The sequence below is a fragment of the Dermochelys coriacea genome, chromosome 1 (genome assembly GCF_009764565.3).
Source record: "Dermochelys coriacea isolate rDerCor1 chromosome 1, rDerCor1.pri.v4, whole genome shotgun sequence".
Taxonomy (NCBI): Eukaryota; Metazoa; Chordata; order Testudines; family Dermochelyidae; genus Dermochelys; species Dermochelys coriacea.
In genome coordinates, this window is record NC_050068.2 from 203040352 (window position 1) to 203063938 (window position 23587).

Here is a 23587-nt window from a genome sequence, read left to right on the forward strand (position 1 = left end):
GAGTGGGCTGAAAAACGGGATGCAATTTCCATGAAAAATTCATTCTGGTTCCTCCTCCCCCCCACCCCCGAAAAATCAAAAATTGAAGTTTTTAGCTCACCCCCCACCACCACTCAGCAGGCACCCAGGCTGTGGGGAGCGCCTGTGGGGCAAAGGGGGCCCTGCCAGGGTTCAAGCTTCACCCACCCATCCTGACGCCGGCTCGGTGTGTGTCAGAACAGCCACATCTCCCTCCTACCGGCGCATCCCCCACATCTCCAGACCCAGTGCTAGCCCTACCCAGGCCTGCCCCCACAAGGGCAATCCCTACAGGGCTAGTGCTGGGGCCGGGGTCAGGAGTGCGTGGCCCCAGCAGGAAGGGGATGCAGCCAGACTGACAGACACTGAGCCAGGGTTGGGAGTCGCAGCCTATGGATTCGGGGGCTCCAGCCCCGATTTGGGTGGCCCTAGATGCTAAATGGGTGGGCCATGGCCCAGCCGTGGCTATGCCCCTGTTGAAAGGGATACAGAGTCTGGAAAGGTTGAGAGCCACTGGCCCAAAGCACCAACTAAACTCTGAATCTTTTGAGAGTTTCCAGACAGCATGTGATGAGCAATTTTACCCTTTTGATTAATCAACAGTGTTTATCTCCCTCCACTAATAGCCTAAATAGAGCTGTTAAATCAAAAGACTTCCAGCCGAATTTTGCAAACCCAATAGGCTTGAGAAAGCAGGTGAATTTCTGGTGCTTCCTTTCTAGTCAAGAGGGACAAAACCTCTGAACACTGCAGCTCACTAGTCATTGTGAAGGAAACATTGAGCAGGGAATACAGATTCTATTCCAGACAGCGATTGACTTCATTACTTTGAGTTTATGTTCTCTCTCTGTGCATCAGTTTGCCCTTCTGTACAACAGGAAAATAGGTGCTGACCTCACATGGGCTTGTGAAGATTACTCTAGTTAATAGCAGTGAGTTGTCCAATAAGCTCCCTCTCCGCACTTCAAAAACTCCTCTTTCTACAGCAACTCAAGGCACTAAGGCCCATATCCTCAAAGCTATTTAGGCACCTAATTCCCATCAGTTTCAACTGGAGCTCAGCACCCAAATACTTTTGCAGGAATACAGCCTGACCCTCTGTTATCTACAGAGTCCATTCACTATTGTTAGGCCACTGATTCATAAACACATGAATGTACATAGCTGCTGCTTCATTTTCCCTTCATTCAGACTGGTTTTCTTGGCCTTCCCAAACAGTTTGTCTGATGCAGCAACTTGGACCTCCAGATGAGTCATAATAGAAAAGGCCACACTTTCTTGGGTCTCAGAGTCCAAACAAACATAAAATCAGAAGTCTCCCATCAGTCTGATGCTGGGTACAGCCCTTCCTTCCTCAGAGTCTCCCCTTCTTTCCAGTTTAGGTCTAGCCATCGCCACTCTTTCATAGAGCGGACAGTTACCACTGCTCTCCTTCTCTTCCAACTTAACTCAGACATTCCTCAAGGAACCTCCTCACACGTCTCCCAAAGACTGTGTTCTTGGCTGGTTTCAGGTGTTCTTCGTTAGGTTCTACAGCTTCAGCTGGGAGGCAGTTAATCAGCCACAGAGAGGGCAGGGTCTAATCTCTGTGACTATTTATAATGTGCATAATTGTTACTGATTCCTCCAATCAGGGCTTAAATTCAGCTGTAGCTGTCCCAAGCAGAGCTCTGGTAAATATTTTTAAATCTGTGGGGCTAAATCCCCAAGCCCCGGTGCCTCCCCTGGGGGGGGGGCTCCAGAAATACTCTGAAAATTTAAGCCCGGCCTCCAATTCTCTCTAATAAACTGGGATGGGGAAGGAAAGAAAAAGGCTTCACAAGCTCTTAAAGGGGAAGTGGCTCCACTGCTGTATCCTTTAACTCGCCACTAATCTGTTGGGCAAAAGCAACTGAATAACAGAGTTCCTGTGAAAAAAACTTCCTTCCTGTAGAGTAGGTCACCATTTAAGCCTCAAGCATCTTCCTATTTGTATCATAATGGTGCCCACAGGACCCATTAAAAATCAGGGCCCTATTGTGCTAGGCCCTGTACAAACACAAAGTGAGAGTCCCTGCCCTGCAAAGCTTATATCTAAACAAGATAGGGGAAGGGAAACAGAGGGATGAAATGACATGTACAATGGCACACGGGGTGAGTGGCCAAGCTGAAAATAGAGAACTCAGGTCTCCCGACTCCTAGTCCAGTAACTTATACATTAGACCACTCTGCCTTTCTAGAAAATTACCAGATTTTTGGAACCTTCCATGCACCACTTTATGTGCCCTCTAATTATAACACCTGTATATCAGGCTAATTCTTGTTTAAATGTTGAAACTTCCTACCAGCAAAGAAATGGTGGTGGGTGGGATAGATTTAGTGTGGGAACTCAGGGCCACTCCAGATTCACTAGCGAAAATTCAGGACCCTACATTCAAAGCACTAGAGAGCACTTGGATCAGATACCATGGAGTATATAGACAAGAAGTGCCCTCGAGGATCAGCAAGTCAAAGTACACACCTTCATCAGTCCAGCACCTCCAATTTTTCAGAGACCTCAAAGATCACAGAATGTGTTTCATGAGGACCACAAGACTCCTTGTCTAGAAGACCAGGAAAGTAAAAGATTGTGATCTACGGAACTGTAGGACTTTTCCCAGGGATATTTAATGTGTCTGCCTGGAGGTGGCATTTAATTATAGAGATTAACTTTTGCAGATCCCTGGCTTAGGCTGGCTAATAAGTGACCTTTGATGACCTCCAAATTTTGAAAGGGCATTTGGTTTACTCTGTCTCATTGTATTATCCCAGACAATAGAAGGAGATGAACCTCAAAAGGTTAGGATAAACAGCGCTCAAGTCAGGATGTTTCTCCTGAACTATCTGACTTGCTCTGCAAAAACAGCCTATAAACGCTGTAGGTACAAGATCTCCAGTCCTTTCCATTCTTGGGTTGGGCAAGGAAGAGGCCTCCCACACTACTCCAGCACTCCTGTGCTCACAGAGGAACCTGGAAGGGAAGAGGCTCAACAAGAATGAAAAAGAATGGGTAGAAAAGTTAACCCAAAGTTATCAAACCTCATAATAAGTTCTAGGTTCCATCTGAGATTTGGGAGATGCAGAGTGGTATGTGCAAGGAGAGGATATACAAATTGGTTCATCCATTCCTTAATTTGGCCTTTTTCTTTTCTACCCACATGAAAAATGCTCTCAGAGCCATCTCCATGCATTTCATTCTCTCCCAACTCCACAGGGTCATTGAAACTGTTGCTAATCAGTTTGGGATTGGACCTGTGCCCCTCTTCCCATCATAGCCTCACACAGTAACTTCAAAGTGGAGGTAGCAGAAAGAAGGAGCTACAGTGGAAAAGGTTGTGGGAAATGCAGCTCAGCAATAACTCAAAACTGGAGAGCAGGAGGAGGAGAGAAAAAAGAATGAAGGGGGGAGAAGCTCTCAGCAAGCATTTCTTCAGAAGGAGCCACATCCTTCAAGAAAAACAAAATCTTTAAGAGGCATCTGATTGACAAACTTTCACTGTCTCATGCATATCCCCTGAAGCTGTCTCATTAAGGGGCTGTGTGATTTCATGCAGAGGCTGTGATCAGCAGCCAGAGAGCAGAGTTAAAGCCACTTGGGAGCAGAAGAGAGTGTTATCATTCACAGGTGTCCCATATGCATTAGCAGAAAAGAGAGGGGGGAAAAAAAACTGCCTGGCCATTGGGAATCATGGGCATAGGATCCTGAAACCAGTGCTATTTCTAGTCCTCATCATTTCCTGTCTCTGCCTGAACATAAAATATAAAGAAGAAGAATCTTTTTACCACCAAATCTTGATCTGATGTCAGTTTTCTCCATTTGATATTTTGGATTGTGTTTTGGTTGTTGTTGTTTTTTGTAAATCTTGTTTGCAGACAGAATTATGTCTGCTACAACTTCAGTGATGCACTCCCATCCGTGAGATGACTATGAGAGTGGCTTCCCAAAGCTGCATGGGTGTTAGGAATCAGGGAAGGTGACAGTGTTCAGGGGTCTGTGAGTGGAGAAAGGAAAACAGAATATCATCTACGTGGAACCCCATCCTCCCAAAATGTGAAGCCAACCTATTACTTTAAGTTGGTACTGGGCCTTGTGCTTGGAGCATAGGACTGGGAATCATGACGCCTCAATTCTAGTCTGGTCTCCGCAACTTGGTTGTAATATGTGTGATCATGTTGCCCTGTAGTGGATGAGCCCACAAAGAGGGATAAGGGACTTACTACTACTGACAGCTAAGGGACATATCTCCTTTAGCTCGAGTCGTTGAGGTCTGCTTTTTTGGAGCCGAAAGACCAGAGTCTATTCCCAGCTCCCACTATGTGCCCATGTGATTTATCTGGAACACTTACAATCAAAAAGTGCTGAAGTGCTCCCTCAACGGGAGGTACAAGGGCCTTACATTTGCAGTAGAAGGACAAAGAATCATTACAGTATGCCCTTGGGTGAGTCATTTAACCTCTCTGTGCTTCATTTCCCACATCTGCTAAAACTGGAATGATGTTTACCTACCAGACAGGGGTATTGGGAAGCTTAATTCATTACTGATTCAGAATGACACGGAGATCCTCAGATGGAAGGTGTTCTATCAATGCTAAGTGTTGTTGGAGACAGTCATGGAAATATACCTGGTCGCACATAATAGAAAAACTAGAATTAAGTGAATGTCCCTTTCTTAATTCACAGTTTGTCCTGAACTACTATCCAAACAGGCAGAACTCATCCAGCTAATATTACAGGTATATAATTTAAAGGTGCTGGATTCACAACCCCAGAAAATGGAGTCCTCTGTCAATCCACAGAACAGGGACAGCACATGCTTCCACACCCCATCTCCCCAACCCGTCTTATCCCTGACACAGAGTGACCATCTCCGTGGCAGAGATCAGAGTTCAGTATTGGACTCCATGTTGAGACTAACAAGAGGGCCAACCAGGGCAAATAAAATAGTAGCTTTCGCATAGTGGCCACCAGTTTCTTAGGCCTGACCCAAAGATTTCCATTTACTTTAGTGGGCTTTGGATCAGACCCAAGAAACTGGTAGGGGACCTATCAGATATCCTGATACTCCACCTGAGAGTTGATAATGATGCTAATTCACTGCCATGCTGGTCTGCACTGAAACATATGAGACAGCAGTGAAAGGCTCTGAATCCCATCTTCCCAACCCCTAAACCAGCCAGTCTCTAAACTTTTGTTTTAAACATGTATCTCCAATGCCCTGCCCAGTGCTTGTTGTGAGTATGCTGCCTGATGTCTTTCCGCAGTATATGTTGGTAATTTGCCTGTTATATGTCCATAAGCATGAACAATAACAGCCTCATTAAAAGTGATGCTAGCTAGAGGCAAGAACTGTGGAAAGATATTATGCACAGAAGCCCAGTTCATGCCTGATCTGTGAATTCAACCCAAGCCTGCATTATAAAACAAATGCACACCAATGGCCCGATTCTCCTCTCACACTGCTTTTACACCAGTTTAACTAAATTGGCTCTAAATGGATCTACTCTTTTCTACACCAGTATCAGAGAGAGGAGAAATTAGGCTCTATGTAATTTTAAGGACTCCCTTACTGTCTCCTTCTGCTTGTATAAAGTACTCTTGCTCCATGTTTGGACAATACAATGTTCTGTGAATGGCTGGTGAGAGGCCCTCTATACTGTCCCCAAAGCCAGCAACAGCACTTTATAACTCCAGTGAAGTGCAGGGAAGCCCTGACCAATACAAATTTATTTTTGTAATTTATCTGAGTGGGTCAGGAGGTCACAAAAGTAGTTTGGAGTAAAAAGGTTTTGATGAAGTAGGGAACTTTTCAATGTATTTTACACACATTGGGAGACATGACCTCACTTCAGATAAACAAGTAGTTTATGCCACAGATGTTTGCCTGTATTAAGTACTGAATTATTACTTTAATGTAAATTTAGTTCTGTTGAACAGGCAAGAAGGAAGAGCTAATTCCTTCCAGCAGTTTGGGATGTAAGGGAATGTCCTGAGTGGAGTGTTGCCAGCTATCATGATTTTAATCACAAGTCTCACAATATACAATGTTTTTTTCTTAAGGCCCCAGCTCCTACAGCTGAGAATCTCAGCTTCCGTTTCAAACAAATTCGTTTTTATTCCTCATAGGACCCAAGATAAGCCTGAAAATGTGAACCAAGCGCATTCTAAAGAAATGAAGGGTATGTCTACACTGCAATCAGAAGTGTGACTGCAGCATGAGTGGACCTACCCCAGCTAGCTTTGAGCTAGCTAGTACAAGGACCAATAGCAGCAAACCCACAGCAGCATGGGCTTCAGTGCAGCCTGCAGAAGCCCACCAGGAACCCGGGGCTCTTATTCGGGTAACTAACCCATGCTGACATGTGTGCTGCCATGGTTTCATGGTATCTGAGCTAGCAAGATCAAAACTAGCTGCAATCACACCTCCAATTGCAGTGTACATACAATATTTTTTTTAAAAAAAACAAAACACTGACATTTATTAGATTTTTAAATCTCATGATTTTTAAGCCACTCATGATTTTGGGGGAGGGAGGGGTCTGACTCATGATTTTTGAATACTCGAGGTTCTCAATACTGTACACATGCTGATTTGGCCACTGTGGCTCTTTTCAGTGTCTTTCCTGCTGTTTTCGCACTCTCACCAAAGGAGATTTTACTCCTCTAGTTATTTAACAAACTTTCCAGCCTCTTATGGGAGGAGACAGAAGACAGACTTGTGGAAAGTTAAAGATGTTTGCTTACCAGCTACAGGCTCTGCCTGAAAATGTTTGCACTTCTTTATGCCTTGAAGTGCCAGCACAGCAGAAGCAGCCTCCCTAATTTGCATGTGAAGAGCATACAGAACCAGGTAAAGTCTTTTTTCTATGTAGTGAGAAGTGCTCCCTTGCCTGTCTCTCTGTGGAATTATAAAGTGTTCTCCTGAGCCATTGGAGTGATACCTGCAGCAGTGAGCAGTACTTGGTAGTGTCCAAGCAGCAAGGGAGAGCACTTTATAATTTAAGAAAGAAGAGTGAGAAAGGCAGGGGAGCCTTTATAAAGTAGTGAGACACACAGACACAGAGTTGCAATTAAGAGTGGCTGGCTTGGCACTGAAGAAGAATGTTTTCTATTTTAATTTTTGAAATGCAGAAGTGATGTAAAGAGCACCCTTCATTTGCATTTCTGCAGCACAAAATACAATCTCTTTTGGAACAAAAGAGTGCGGAAGATGCTGGCCTGTTCTTTTGCTGAGACCAGTATGGTGTGCCGTATAATTTAAATAGGTTTTAAATGCTATATTTTCAAATAGATTTCAATACTAGCTTTTTCAAAAATTTTGCAATGTATTTGACATAATTCTTATTTATTTATGGTAGCACCCAACCAATATGGATAAAATCAGTGGGAGTTAGGCACCTAAATACCTTGAGGATGTGGGCTTATGGCTTTCCAAATATTCAAGAGGGGAGAGTCCCTGATCCAAGAAGATTTACATTGTAAGGACAAACAAGTAGACAACAGTTAGCAGTAGGGGAAAACACCCAGGCAATTTATATACTAATCAGCACAGCAGAAGTGGATCCACATCCACAGAGCACCCATTGTATTATTTATATAATGCCATATCTGTGCATAGGATTGCCAACTTTCTAATCACACAAAACAGAACACCCTAGCCCTGCCCCTTCCGCCTCCCACTTACTACATTTCCCCTCCCTCGGTGGGGTGGCTTGCTCTCCCCCACCCTCACTCACTTTCACTGGGCTGGGGCAGGGTGTGTGGACTCTAAGTGGGGGTGTGGGCTCTGGGGTGGGGCCAGAAATGTGGGTTTCAGGGTGCAGGAGAGGGCTCCGGACTTGGGCAGGGAGTTGGGGTGCCGGAGGGGGTGAAGGTTCTGGAATGGGGCTGGGAATGAGGGGTTTGGGGTGCAGGAGGGGGCTTCAGGCTGGGGCCAAGAGATTTGGAGTGCGGGAGGGGGCTGCGGGTTGAGGCAGGGGGTTGGGGTGCAGAGGGATGAGGGCTCTGGGCTGGGGGTGTGGGCTCTGGGATGGAGCTGGGGATGAGGACTTTGGGGTGCAGGAGGGGGCTCCAGGTTTGGGCAGGGCTGAGGGCTAAGGTAGGGGGTTGGAGCTCAGGGTTGGGTACAGGGTTAACACCGTGCTGCACCCTAGAAGCAGCCAGCAGGTCCAGCTCCTAGGCATGGGGCGGAGTCGAGGGGGGCTGGGGGCTCAGCATGCTGCTCTTGCCAACAGGCACCGCCCCCCCAGCTCCCATTAACCGCAGTTCCAGTAAAAAACCGGTCACCTGGTCACCCTATTTGTGCATGGCATTTGACAGGCAAAAATTAAATAATTAGACTGGTTTTTTCGTCTCCTCTATAGGCTGGGCTTCCCAGCTGGACTAAATCTCCCACAATCTAAATCTCCTCTCCTTGGGAGGGCAAGTTGTGCAACATGGAGTCCCTGGCTGTGGTACATCATGGGCAGGCCCACCAACAGCAATTCCAGGCCCCAGGGAGAGGGCCGTCCCTAGGGAGGTGTGGGAACCAGGGTGGAAGTGACAAATCCATCACTTCTGGGACCAACTGCACTGGCCAATCATGTCAGCCCATAGGGCCCTCCAGAGCACAGGGCCCAGAGCAGTCATAGATTCATAGATACTAAGGTCAGAAGGGACCATTCTGATCATCTAGTCCGACCTCCTGCACAGCGCAGGCCACAGAATCTCACCCACCCACTCCTACGAAAAACCTCACCTATGTCTGAGCTATTGAAGCACGCACCTAGGAGCCCCGCAGCCTGCCTGAGCAATTTAAAAGGGCCGGGGGCCCTCGGGCCCTTTTAAATCCCCTGGGCCTCTGGGCAATTGCCGCTTTTGCCCCCCACTCTCCTGTCGACGGGCCTGACCATGGGAAATGTAGAATCATAGGACTGGAAGGGACCTTGAGAAGTCATCTAGTCCAGATGCAAACTTGATACGTGTACCCTCTATGCCGTTATCTAAATCATTGTTGAAGATATTGAACAGAACCGGACCCAGGACTGATCCCTGCGGGACTCCACTCAATACACCCTTCCAGCTTGACTGTGAACTATTGATAACTACTCTTTGGGAATGGCTTTCCAATCAGTTTTGCACCCACCTTATAGTAGCTCCATCCAAGCTGTATTTCCCTCGTGTGTTTATGAGAAGGGCATGCTAGACAGTATCAAAAGCCTTACTAAGGTCAAGATATTCCACATGTACCACTTCCCCCCCGCATCCACAAGGCTTGTTACCCTGTCAAAGAAAGCTATCAGGTTGGTTTGACAGGATTTGTTCCTGACAAATCCATGCTGTTACTTAGCACCATATTATTTTAGGTGTTTGCAAACTGATTGCTTAATTATTTGTTCCGTCATCTTTCGGGGTACTGAAGCTAAGCTGACTGGTCTGTAATGTAGTCCAGTTGGAGATCCTTGACCAGAGAGGAGAATGAGGAGTCACCCACCACTCCCAAGCAGCACTACAACTCCCATTTGCAAGTTCTGGCAAAAATTTGAACAGGTCAGTGGGAAAAATTTTTTCAAACAGCTCTAGTTATTTCTGTTCCTCACCCTGACAGCCCAGCTAGGTGGCTCCCATTGACCCTAGCACAAGCGCATAAAAGAGTATGAGTCTCCCTCCAAGGTAGAGGGAACGATGGACAGAGTCAGAGGGGCCCTGTAGGTGCAAACCCTAGCAACAGGTAAGCTCTTGTAGGTTTAGTTTGACTGTTTAAGTTTCCAGTGAAGACAAACCCCAGCAAAGGTGGTAAGTTTAGACCTGAACCAGCCTATGGGTGAGATTTTCAAAGATGACCTAGGGGATTTAGCCACACAACTCCCATTAATTTCAATGGGGATTATGCAGATTGTGCTGAGTTAAGAGCAGGGTGGCAATGTCCACTGCTTACGAAAAGCTACTAACAAGAGGCTATGTGAAGGTAAAAGAAAGCAGGGTGTAGGGGGATATTTTACATTACTTGCCTGTTAGTTGCTATTCCTGCTAAAAAGCCCTCCAGTGTGGGAGTTGCATCAATTTACACTCAAGTGCATTACCTAAACGTACAACCCCATTCCTTTGATCAGGAGTTTGACCCATACGTGAGAGTGCATGAATCAATGAGAACGTGAGAGTTTATATACCAGTCGGAGCACAGGTGTGCACATGCACCTGAGAACACATGAACAAGAGAGTCCGTATGTGTGCGTGCATATGTGTGGGCTCAGGCATGCGGGTGTAGCTGGCTCCAGTTATTCCAAGCACTTCCCTTAGCGAATGAGATCAGTAATATTCCCCCTGAAATTGGTTGCTCCTGGGTGTTTAACGAATGGTTGGCCATTTAATGGCCCGAGGCGAAGCCAAGGAAGGTTAACGTACTGACAAAGCGAACATTAACTATGATAACAACTGTTTTCATGGGGGATTATTGCTGTTATAAACCTTACTCAATATCATAACACAACCATTCAACCCCTCCCTTTTCCTTCTCTTTAGAATAAAGTTACTGTCATCTTCAACGTGGTGGAGCCAAACAGCTCAGACGACATCCCCCAACATTGAACAGCCACCTTTCCATTGATCGCAATGCAAGAAGTATGTTACTTAGGCAGGAATATAGACCAGAATAAAGTAAGACACAGGCAGGCCAGGGGACCTCAACACCTCTTGGCCTGGAGCAGGGAGGTGAGATGACTGCATCCCCTGTGCAGTTTGGATGGTAATGACAGAACAGAGTTTGAGCTTCATGCACTGAAGTGACATTCACTACCTAGGTGATGCCATCTGATGTATTTGCTGTGCAGGGATAGAAACAGGGCTCCGCCTTGCAGCGTATCTATCTGGGTGATCCATATCTAATTAAAACTGCAGAGGGAGTTTAGGGAGGCAGAATGCAATTACCTAACATGGAATTTGACCAGGATATAGCAGTTACTCTGTCTCTTGTGAATCCTGCCATGGGATCTTTAATGAGTATATTACAAGTGGTTTCAACTATTTGGTTTTACCCCTCATTCAGAAGACAGCTCCCTTTTACACCTCACTGCAGCACAACTGATGTACTGAATCACTAGCACCACTTCTTGCCAGACCCTTGGATTTTTTTGGTGTCTCCCGTTCAAGTACTGTCCAGGGCTGACAATGCTTGGCTTCTAAGACCTGACCAAAAAACACAACCTGGGGTGAAAGAACAGCAGGGATTTCTTTAGTGTCTTCTCAGCCTTATAGTCTTTATTTTCCTGTTTCAGATATCCTAGCAGCATTAAACTGTCACCTGACACAAACTCTGCTGGTAGAGAAATATATCTTGATCGTGTTTGCTTGAAAAAACAAACAAACAAAGAAACAATTAATGGTATGAAAGATTGTAACCTTTGGCTGGTTTCTGATACTAGAAAGATTCCCAGTACAGAGTTGCTCCATGGTTCCCAGAAACTGTACCAAAGGATCAGTTCTCTTTGGTGGCTAAGATAAGACATCATAAGTGTTACCCTGAAAAGATCACAACCAAACGTTTCAAGAACATCCATGATCCACAGCCACAATTGGGCCACAGAGGTATCAAGGAGATAATAGTAATTAAAATCCTCAGTGCAGACATCAGTGACCTAACAATGCTTGATCTTGTCAGATTCTGTAACATTAGCCTTCCTCTCGTTTCCTCTACTGGTGACTGGCCACTAGGGAAGTAGAATAGAGATGGGCTATACATTTGTTTTAAAGGGAGGATGGGGAAATGTACAATATCATCTGTCGTCTCAAAGTAATCAATAAAGCCTACAGAATTTACATCCCAGTTCGGCTTTCAAGTTTAAAAATGGACAAGACTGAAATCAGATCACTGGACTGTTTGTATCCAACTCATATGATAAATATGTTTAATCATATAATAGCTGTACTTTTTACTTCCCTGTCTTCTTCCACTTCAAGATATCAAAGTGCTTTACAAGCTTTTAGAAATAATCAAGCCTCCTGATACTGCTGCACGGTTAGTGATATTATTTTTTGCCCAGAGAGATGAAGTGACTTGCCTAAGATCACACAATGATATGAACTCAGGGGAATGGAAATAGTATGATAACAGAACCCATCTCTCTAAACCAGTGGTTTTCAACCCTGGGGGTCTGCAGGGCAACAAAATGGCCAACAAAATGGCCAATGAAATTCAACATCCAGTTGACTTTTTTTAGGGGTCCACAAATAAAAGAGGGTGGAAAACTACTGCTCTAGACTCTTAGGGTATGCCTACACAGCAATGTAAATCCAGCCTTGAGCATGGGCTCAAGCCAAACTTCCTTGCATCCACACACCAATTGTGTTAACCCAGGATTTGAAACTAGGGTTCCGGGACCATGCAGGGCTGGAGGGTCCGAGTCTGTGTTTGGGACCTAAGGTCCAAGCCCTATTGCTTTTTTCTGTACACATGGCCCCAGATTGACTTAGGTCCTGGAAGTCTTCCAGATGTATCCCAGAGTTATTTGGGACAACTTCCTTAGTCCTCTGTATGCTGACAATCTGTGGTGCAGTCTATTGGACTCTATTGCAACCAGAAGGCACACTTCTCTTTGCAAAGAGCTGCCACTGGGCTCAGCATTAACACATTGTCTGCTGAACACCGGTCTGCGAGCACACAATCAGAGAGCCCTGCAAAGAGAGCTGCTTCCTGGTCACAAAAGCACAGCCAGATTTTGGTGCACACAGCCCCATGGTGGGCAAGGGAGTCCAGGAGCAAGGGCCACATAGCAGAGCAGAAATTATGCAGATACCCTGTAGGGAGGGGGAGCAGCAGAGCTCCCAGCTCAGCGCAGCCAGGCAGGATGACCCCCCCAACACCCCAGCTGCTCCCGCTCCCTGCAGGGCAGCCTCTTAGTCCCAACTCCACTCAGGGTTCCTTGCCCCCAGACTCCCTGGGGCTGTGTATGCAGGGGCACTCGGGCAGTGTAAACTGCAGCAAGGTGAGTGTGAACCAACCCCAAAACTTCCCCACAACTTCCCAGGGATCCCTTATCCCTGCCTCCCAAGGTGCAGCAGGGGCAAGAGTAAGGGGTCCCTGGGGGATGCTGATACACACTGCACTCCAAGCCCTGGGTGATGCATTTCACCACTCTGCAGCCAGCATCAGCCAGGCTGCATGTGTGTATTTGTTTTCATAGCATCTTAGGGTTAGAAGGGACTACAAGGGTCATCTAGGCTAACCCCCCTGCCAACTTACATTTTATGTTAAACTTCAACAGACAAAGATAAATTAAAAAAAAACACCTGCCTCAGCCCAGTTTAAAACATTCAGAATTGCAAAGTTTCATTCTAATCGTTTGACAGCTTTGGAGACTGATGTGCTGATTATCCTCAGACCAGGTGTCCATGGGCATTGTCCTGCCATGGGACTCAGCCTAGAGATGAGGAGCCCAATTCTCAGCTTAGAGGGTAGGTCAGTATAAGGTCTTCTCAAACTGCTGTCATTCTACTGAGACAGCCACCAAGGGAGCTGAACCTTCAAGTTATGTACTTGTGTGTTCCTCATGGGCACCCGAGTCCCATCAATAGTCTCATCACAGTCAGAAATGGCCCATACTTGCCAGTAATTGGGGGGGAGGGAGCAGAGTGAGAGCAGCAACTTTAGCAGATGTTACTGAGCATGCTCAGCATAGGTGCTGACTTTTCGTTTTACCAGTGGGTGCCCCACACCGGCTTTGTCCCCTCATCTGAGGCCCCACCCCCACACCGTGTCACTGAAAGTTGTATGGTGTAGACAAAGCCTTAGAAGTTCCCAGTAAAATTAGGGAACACCAGGCTTGATATTCCTGGTATGGTTCAGATAAAAAATAAGCATGAAAAAAGCCCTTCATAAACAAAGACTAAGAAACACAGCAGCCTACTAGCCTCCTTTAGACACAAAGAGAATGCCAGTGAGCACAAACCTATTTAAATAACGGCTGCGCTCCACTCCAAGATTAGGGATGTGATACTGGAGTCAGTAGTCAAAGGTTTTCTGAAAATCCTTTGAGAAGGTCCCTTACCAAAACCTCTTAAGGAAACTAAGTAGCAAAGAAATAAGAGGGAAGGTCCTGTCATGGATCAGTACTGGGTTGAAAGATAGGAAACGAAGAGTAGGAATAAATGGTCAGTTCTCATAATGGAGAGAGATAAATGGCAGGGTCCCCCAAGGATCTGTATTGGGAGTACTGTTCAACATATTCATAAATGATATAGAAAAGGGGATGAACAAAATTACTCGCGATAATAAAGTCCAAAGATGATTGAAAAGAGTTACAAAGGGATCTCACTAAATTGCGTGAAAGGGCAACAAAATGGCCAGTGAAATTCAATGTTGGTAACTGCAAAGTAATCCACACTGGAAAAAATAATCCCAGCTATACATATACAATAATGGGCTCTAAATTAGCTGTTACCTCCAACAAAGAGATCTTGGAGTCACCATGGATATTTCTCTGAAAACTTCTGCTCAGTGTGCAGCAGGGGTCCAACAAGCTAACAGAGTGTTAGGAACTATTAGGAAAGGGACAGAAAATAAAACAAATAATTTCACAACGCTTCTGTATAAATCCATGGTGTACCCACATCTTGAATACTGTGTCCAGTTCTGGTCGCCCCATATCAAAAAGGATAAAGTGGAACTGGAAAAGGTTCAGAGAAGGGCAACAAATATGATCAATGGTATGGAATGGCTTCCACATGAGGAGAGACTAGAAGGATTAGGACTGTTCATCTTAGAAAAGAGAAAACAAAGTGAGGATATGATAGGGGTCTATAAAACCATGAATGGCATAGAAAAAGTCAATGTAGAAGTGTTATTTACCCTTTCACACAATATTAAAACCAGTGGTCACCTCATGAAATTAGCAGGCAACAGGTTTAATACAAACACAAGGAAGTACTTATTCACACAGTGCACAACTAACCTGTGGAACTCATTGTCTTATTGGGATCCAGGAAGTGGGCGGGCTTCCTAAATGATCCCAGATCCCACTGCTAAAGGATCCCCCCCAGCCTAAGAGGGGGGTGCACAGGACCTGGAAAACCAAATAATTACGGGGGACAACTAATGAACAACAGGGACAGGAGTGCGGTCAAAGGGTCAAACGAAGGGAACCGGATGGGGACACCGAGCAGAGAACCCTGGACAGGCTCCTCGAAGGCATCAAGGGAGTCAGTGGACGCCACCCAGAGGAACTCTGCCTGGAAGCATGAATGGACAGAGGATCGGAAATAGGCCCCACAGTCACAGGAGACTCCATCGGCCAACCTCCTCACCCTGATTTTATAGATGGCCACTTTAGCCAGGGCCTGGAGGAGGTTGACCAGGAGGTCCCGTGACTTAGTGGGGTCACGGACAGAGAGTGTATAACTGGGTTCAAAAAAGAAATGAATAAGTTAATCAATGGCTATTATCCGAGATGGTCAGGGATGCAACCCCATGTTCAGGGTGACCCTAAACCTTTGACTGCCAGAAGCCGGGAGTTGAAGATAGGGGTGGATCATTCTATAATTACCCTGTTCTGCACACTCCACCTGAAGCTATGGTATGGGCCGCTGCTGGAGTCAGGATACTAGGCAAGATGGCAAAGCTCTTACGTTCTTATGAAGATATCATCTAGTGAATCCCCAACACCCACTCGTTGATGCATAGTATCTCTCAGAAGTGTTACATCCACTTAGCAAACTGTTCTGACTCTGCTTAGCTTATAAAATCAGCCAACCAGATCACAACTCAAGGTGGCATGATATACTTTTGTCCCTATCTCTGGTGGCTCACCTTCCTCTGAAACATCTGGTCCTAGTTGCAGTCAGAGATAGAATCACTAAAATAGACCTAGAGGGACTACTGGATTGGCAATTATCTATGTTCCTACAGTGAAATAAGTCTCCCAGTCCACTCCCTGATTCTTACAAAAGGGAAAACCGAGGGACAAAGAGATGAACTGATGTCGCACAGTGAGTCTGTGCCAAAGTTCAAGATGCAGCTAAGAGCTTCTGATTTGCACACCTGGCCTTTAATGCAAGCCCCCCCCCCACACACACACACATGTATTATTTCATTTCTTCATCTCTAATTGCTGACTTCCTAGAATGAGCAGAGGTTGGGTCCTCTCCATGAGTTGTACAGCGCTTTGCACAGTCAGTGTTCAACTAATAATGAAAAGCAGCAGCAGTTCATATGTAAAATCATTTGAAAAAGCCTTGATATACAGGGTACTTGATAAGGGGGCCGGCCAAATGGTTCACTTGAAATCTGACCCCATGAAGACAAGCCTTTGGCAAACACTAAAAACTCAGTTGACCACATATATGGTCAAGCTCCACGCCAGTGGTTTTTCCCTCTACCCATCATGTCACTGCACTTTGAACCACCAGCTGCAATGTGCAGTGGCAGACCCAAAAGAGCGGTGCACTCAAGGAGCCCAATCCCAGAACTCTGGCATCAGGAGTGGTCTGGCAGCAGGAGTGGGATACAATCAAAGCAGAAGAGCCCTGCAACACTTCCCTGGGGCACAAACAGGGCGTGCGCAGGGCAAACACGGGTGTTTTGTTGCCAGATTGTTGAAGTTAAGCATCAGCAGCAGAGCCCAAACTAATGTCACTGGGTTCTCTTGCTCCTGAAAGCAGTAGGTATGTTCATCTTTTTATTTCAGAGCGGGCATTGAATGCCATTATGAAAAAGGGTATCAGGGCTAGCTCACTGGGAACACTCCTGCCTGAAGACCCAAGGCTGCATGACTTGCCTGTGGTCAAAGGGCTCCGTGATCACTGACTTCTGTGCGACTATGGAGGTGCCACTTATGTTCATATCATCAGTGGTCAGCAGTGGAGTCTAAATAATAGTTTCCTCCTTGGCATCCTGAATGTAACCATCCACAGCTGAATGGAATGGAAATAATAATACCTGACTCATACGGTGCTTTTCATCAACAGGTCTCAAAGTGCCTCCCAGCCTTTAGCACATTTGTACTCACAATACCCCTGAGAGGTAGGGAAGTGCTATGATGCCATTTCACGGATGGGGAACTGGGGCACAGAAAAGCTAAGTGACTTGCCCAAGGTCATGCTGAAAGCTTATGGCGATACAGGGAATTGACCCCACGTCTCTCAAGTCTTATGCTACTGCCCTAATTGCTGGACCATCTTTCCCACTTCCATGGTTTGCCAAACAGCTGAAAAACTGTGTCACTGGCAAGCAGATTCATGGTGACCACATCCTGGAATTAGCGTGAGAGACAGCCACCCACTGCTACTTGAGCAATAATGATAATTCAACCACTCCTTCCCAGCCAGTGGCCATATTGTTTAGGGTTTGGCGCTGAAGAGCCACAGTTTTAGGAGCATTTGTGCAAACCCCCCTTCGATAACAGCAGCACCCACCACCACTGCTAACATTTCATCTTTTGGGCAGTGAGCATGCCATACTGGATAATCAATGTTCTTCATCCCTGAGCTGGACAGAGCACTTCTAGCACTAAGGGGTCAGTCTCCAAATAGATTCAGTCCTTGGCCTCTACAATAAGACTGCCAATTGCACGCTTTGTGAAATGCTGACACTAGTTCACCAGGTGTGGGGTGAGACCATCAATTCAATGCCTACGGCACACCCAGCAGCCATCAGAGGGTAAAGTCTTTCACTCACACATAATCTGTGATGTTTCTGAGCCAGTTCCCTAGAGATAAATGGCTCTGTATCCGATTGCCAATTCCCTGAGCAAGACAGTGGCTCATTGCTAGGGCCCTACTAAATTCATGGTCCATTGGGTCAATTTCACGGTCATAGGATTTTTAAAAAATCATAAATTTCATGATTTTAGCTATTTAAATCTCAAATTTCACAGTGTTGTAATTGAAGGGATCCTGACCCAAAAAGGAGTTGTGGGCGGGGGAGGGGGGGCAAGGTTATTGTGGGGGGGGTTGGGGTATTGCTACCCTTACTTCTGCGCTGCTGCTGGCAGCGGCGCTGCCATCAAAGCTGAGCAGCTGGAGAGCAGCAGCTGCTGGCCAGGGTCCCAGCTCTGAAGGCAGAGTCGCCTCCAGCAGCAGTGCAGAAGTAAGGGTGGCATGGTATGGTATTTCTCCTCTTACTTCTGTGCTGTTACTGGTAGGGAGCTGCCTTCAGAGCTTGGCGCCCAGCCACAGCCACCACTCTGTGGCTGCCCAGCTGTGAAGGCAGCACAGAAGTAAGGGTGGCAATAATGTGACTCCCTAAAATAAACTTCCAAACCCCTTGCAACTCCTTTTCCAATCAGGACTCCCAATAAGAGAAACACTGGTCTCCCTCATGAAATCTATACAGTATCGGGTAAAAGCACACAAAAAACAGATTTCACGGAAGGAAACCAGATTTCATAGTCTGTGACGCATTTTTCATGGCCGTGAATTTGGTAGGGTCCTACTCATTGCTCCATGCTCCATGGCTAGGTTTTACAAAAGATAGATCATGCCAAACCAACCTAATCTCCTTTTTTGAAAAAGTAACAGATTTTTTAGATAAAGGAAATGCAGTGGATCTAATTTACCTAGATTTCAGTAAGGCATTTGATACCGTGCCACATGGGGAATTATTACTTAAATTGGAGAAGACAGGGATCAATATGAACATCAAAAGGTGGATAAGGAATTGGTTAAAGGGGAGGCTGCAATGGGTCCTACTGAAAGGCGAACTGTCAGGTTGGAGGGAGGTTACCAGTGGAGTTCCTCAGGGATCGGTTTGGGGACCAATCTTATTTAATCTTTTTATTACTGACCTTGGCACAAAAAGTGGGAGTGTGTAATAAAGTTTGCAGATGATACAAAGCTGGGAGGTATTGCCAATTCAGAGAAGGATCGGGATATTATACAGGAGGATCTGGATGACCTTGTAACCTGGAGTAATAGTAATAGGATGAAATTTAATAGTGAGAAGTGTAAGGTTATGCATTTAGGGATTAATAACAAGAATTTTAGTTATAAGTTGGGGATGCATCAATTAGAAGTAACGGAAGAGGAGAAGGACCTTGGAGTATTGGTTGATTATAGGATGACTATGAGCTGCCAATGTGATATGACTGTGAAAAAAGCTAATGCGGTTTTGGGATGCATCAGGAGAGGCATTTCCAGTAGGGATAAGGAGGTTTTAGTACCATTATACAAGACACTGGTGAGACCTCACCTAGAATACTGTGTGCAGTTCTGGTCTCCCATGTTTAAAAAGGATGAATTCAAACTGGAGCAGGTACAGAGAAGGGCTACTAGGATGATCCGAGAATGGAAAACTTGTCTTATGAAAGGAGACTTAAGGAGCTTGGCTTGTTTAGCCTAACTAAAAGAAGGTTGAGGGGAGATATGATTGCTCTCTATAAATATATCAGAGGGATAAATACAGGAGAGGGAGAGGAATTATTTCAGCTCAGCACCAATGTGGACACAAGAACAAATGGGTATAAACTGGCCACCAGGAAGTTTAGACTTGAACTCAGACGAAGGTTTCTAACCATCAGAGGAGTGAAGTTTTGGAATAGCCTTCCAAGGGAAGCAGTGGGGGCAAAAGATCTATCTGGTTTTAAGATTCTACTCGATAAGTTTATGGAGGAGATGGTATGATGGGATAATGTGATTTTGGTAAGTAATTGATCTTTATATATTCAGGGTAAATAGGCCAAATCCCCTGAGATGGGATATTAGATGGATGGGATCTGATTTACTATCGAAAACTCTTTCCTGGGTATCTGGCTGGTGAATCTTGCCCATGTGCTCAGGGTTTAGCTAATTGCCATGTTTGGGGTCGGGAGGGAGTTTTCCTCCAGGGCAGATTGGAGAGGCCCTGGAGGTTTTTTTGCCTTCCTCTGTAGCATGGGGCATGGTTGACTGGAGAGAGGCTTCTCTGCTCCTTGAAGTCTTTAAACCATGATTTGAGGACTTCAATAACTCAGACATAGGTGAGGTATTTCGTAGGAGTGGGTGGGTGAGATTCTGTGGCCTGCGCTGTGCAGGAGGTCGGACTAGATGATCAGAATGGTCCCTTCTGACCTTAGTATCTATGATTCTGAGGGGCTTGGTCTAATAAAAATTATGGAGTTACTAAAGCAAGAGCATCAGAAGAGCGAGACCCAGCCGCTGTGGCTTTGTGGGAGCACCAGCTACAATAAAAGTAGCAATGCACAGGGAGATGAGCAAGCCACAGTGTTATAGGGAGGGTCTTATGAACTGGGGCTTGATCTGGATACCAAGAGGGGAAGAAAGGTCAAAGGCTAACTATTGTGGCTGTATTGTAGAGTAGCCAGGCCTCCTTTTCAATGTGTTACTACTGATGTGAGGAAGGAGATTTCTTTCTAAGGGAGAAGACTCTGAAGGGAGGCATTATAAAGAAGAAAGTCTGAGTTTCTATTTCAATAGAGCCAGCACAGCACAGATATGCTGTAACATGACCCACTTAAAGAAGGGAGAGAGCGAGTTACAACCATGATCCACTCTATTTCCGGGGAGAAGTCTCTGAAGTGAGCTAAGAGCCCACATCAGCAGCCTCTCTCACGGACTACTCTGTCATTTGAGTTGCAGGGCACTATCAGCTCCATTGATTTATTACCCACAATTCCTTAGCTACACATACTGTTTTACAGATGGTGAGATCATGGCTGAAGCAATGTGTTGAGACAATGACTCATCCCTGGTTGTAAAATGTCCCCTCAGAGAGACAGTTCTTCTAAGCAAGGCATGGTCTCTCTACTGTAAATCTCAACTGGCTATGTGCAGACAACAATGGGGAATAATTTCCCACCCAAGGTGAACAGAGCTTTGGTCCTCAAGCAACATCAATCACCTAACCCCAATTTGGTTGTTTCTAAGCGTATTTTCTATTGGCAATGTTCCCTTCCTGAGGCCCCCATCCCATTCCTCAGAGTCAGAATTGCGAGCGGGGAATCACTTTCTCTGTGTTCACCTGGGCTGCTCCACACTACCCCAGCACTAGACTTGAACCTTACCCTACAGAGACCGCTTCCCCCCATTAGATGAATAAGGAAATCAGACCTGGTGTAAGTGGACACAGCTTCACTGAAGGCAGTGGAAATGCAGCTGTTACATTTAATTCTCAGTCTTTGTTCATTCTATTTTTGGTACTTATATGGCCCCCCATCACCACTGTATCTGAGCACTGCTCAGTATTTAATGTATTTACCCGCACAACACCCCAGTGAGTAGGACAGTCCTATTTTGCTCATTTTACAGATACGGAACCGAGACACAAATTGAGACTAAATGACTTGCCCAGGATTACACTGAAAGTTTATGGTAAGGCAGGGAATTGAACCCAGGTCTCCTCTGTCTTAGGCTAGTGTCCTAACCACTGGTAACGATGGCAAATATTGGTGAGGGGGGGGAGAACGACTGTTACCACTGCCCTACAATTCTCATGTTCTCCAGCCTGCATGCTTAGTAGATATCTATATGACCACCAGCGGGCTCTAACAAGTTAATACAAATTAACCTACACAGTCCTGAAGCACCTCAGTTACTCCATTTCCCCCACCCCTTATATTGCCCATATAGATATATAACTGCCCTCACAAACTTCTTTTTAGGGTTTCTTGGGCAAAAGAGGAAATGATTTTAATGGTAGGCAAGGATTTCAGCTCAATAGCCTTAAAGATAGAATTCCTCTTACAGGTAGGGGCAATCACAGGGCAAACTTCTCCTTATGTGGCATCCCCAACGATTGGCTTCCTCCCTGAACTGGAAGTGGTACTTCTAGTGGCAAGACAAGAGTTCAGCCTCCTTGGTCCTTTCATTCCCTAGCCACACTGCTGGGGGTACCCAGTAAAGGTGCAATTTGGTGCCAGTTGTGGTGATGATTTTAGTGATGTGGACACTTGTCCACTAGGAACTGAACTGTGATCCAGCACACTCATTTCACAGAGGCCACAAAAGGAACTCTCAAATGGATGATGATGTATGGTGACTACCGACCAAGCAATATGAAGCCAGGATGTCAAGGTTAAATGCTCTCTCTCCTCAGATCAAACCCCATAGCAACCCATTCCCCCCAAACTATTAATTCTTTACTAATGTTTCGGCACTCAGTAGTTGGCAACAGTGTGCAGCAGCATACGCAAGATGCTGGCATATTAACCACCATGTTGTCCAACTCTGTTCAGAGTAACCAACAGTATACACAGTGACATCAACTTCTGGCATATTCCCTTATGTGTTTCACATCTCATTGGAAATATGCCTCATTCCATCTTACTTAGGAACTTTATTTCCCCACCACCACCCACCCACCCACATCTCCTTAGGTTCCTTATTAATGCATGGTGAACCCAGGGCCTGATCCAAAATTCACAGTAGTCAAAAGGAAGACTCCCAATTATTTCAATGGACAGTGGATCAGATCTCAGATCTGTTTGCGGCATGCTTGGCACAAGGTATGATAAGGGAGTGGGGTAAAGGCGGCATTATACTACCACTGTGCTTCCTCACTCTTGGGGAGCATTAGAACAGTCTCAGGGTGCTCTACCCTATGGCATTAGAGCAGTTCTGCTGGTCCAGGATTGCTGGAATACAAAGATATCTAGTCATGCCCACTGTTGCCCCCTCCTGCCTCCCACTGGTGGGACCAGGAGGGATGGTGGAGAATGGACTTTGCACCTCTTGAGGATTCCCCGAGGCAAAAGGAATGTGCATTTGGCTGTTTAAGCCAGTTTTGCATCAGCAAAAATGGAATGGAGCAGGACACAGCAATATGGATACAGCAATATGACCTGCATGAAACAGACCCTGATCGGACACTGTAGCGAGCCTGTGTTGTGCTTGCTACCTGTGCAGGCACTTCAGAGTGGATGTGGGCATCCAATAGAACCTGTTTTTTCATCTCTTCAGCAGATGAACTGGCCCATTTTGCTATTAGAGGCATGACACAGTAGAAATGCAGCTATTGAACAGGCAGTTGGGTTTGTCCACCAGTTACATAAATACTAAACCTGAATCCTTCCTCCCCCCCTCCGCCCCCACCCCCCACCCCCACACATACCACCCAATAATGGTGTGAGATTTTCCAACATGCTGTACTGGTGTAAAGTCTAAATTACATTCTTATTGGAGACATGATCACTTCAATTTAGACTTTGCTTTCCTTTTCTCTTTGCTAATATCTAAACCAGATAGAGTCAACCCTGTTGATCAATGCAGTTCAGCTCAAGTTCAACACAGAGGCAGTTCGATGCAAGAAACTAAACTCTATTAAATTTAAAAGACCATCACACATGCATTCTGCCCATGAGAAAACAAAGGTGCAGTCCTAGAGTTCAGCGTCCAGATAATTTCCCCATATTATGTGGATTCATGATTACTATCTGTTTGTGTTGCATCCCACAAAGACTAAAGTTGCCCTGCCCCTTCCCCCCCTTTTTTTTAAAAGGGAACCATAAAAAAGAGAGAAAACAACAAATGGAATCCAGCAGAGGAGGTGCAACATGACTGAATGGAATGGTGAGATGGAGAGGCGCATAGCAAACAATGAACATATAATAATATGGAGCATCTTCAAGACTATACTCTCAAAGGACTTTACAA

General features: G+C 45.6%; 1 protein-coding gene and 1 long non-coding RNA gene across 3 annotated transcripts in view; both read right to left on the reverse strand.

Moving 5' to 3' along the window:
• The window catches only part of LOC122459599, a 110597-nt gene extending 108950 nt beyond the window's left edge, over positions 1–1647 (reverse strand). Inside the window, exon 1 of the long non-coding RNA XR_006280406.1 lies at positions 1179–1647. This is a non-coding gene — a long non-coding RNA (uncharacterized LOC122459599). The remainder of the gene's footprint in view (positions 1–1178) is intronic.
• LOC119843404 (limbic system associated membrane protein) overlaps positions 1–23587 on the reverse strand; it is a 1338056-nt gene that overhangs the window by 788642 nt on the left and 525827 nt on the right. The window lies entirely within an intron of this gene.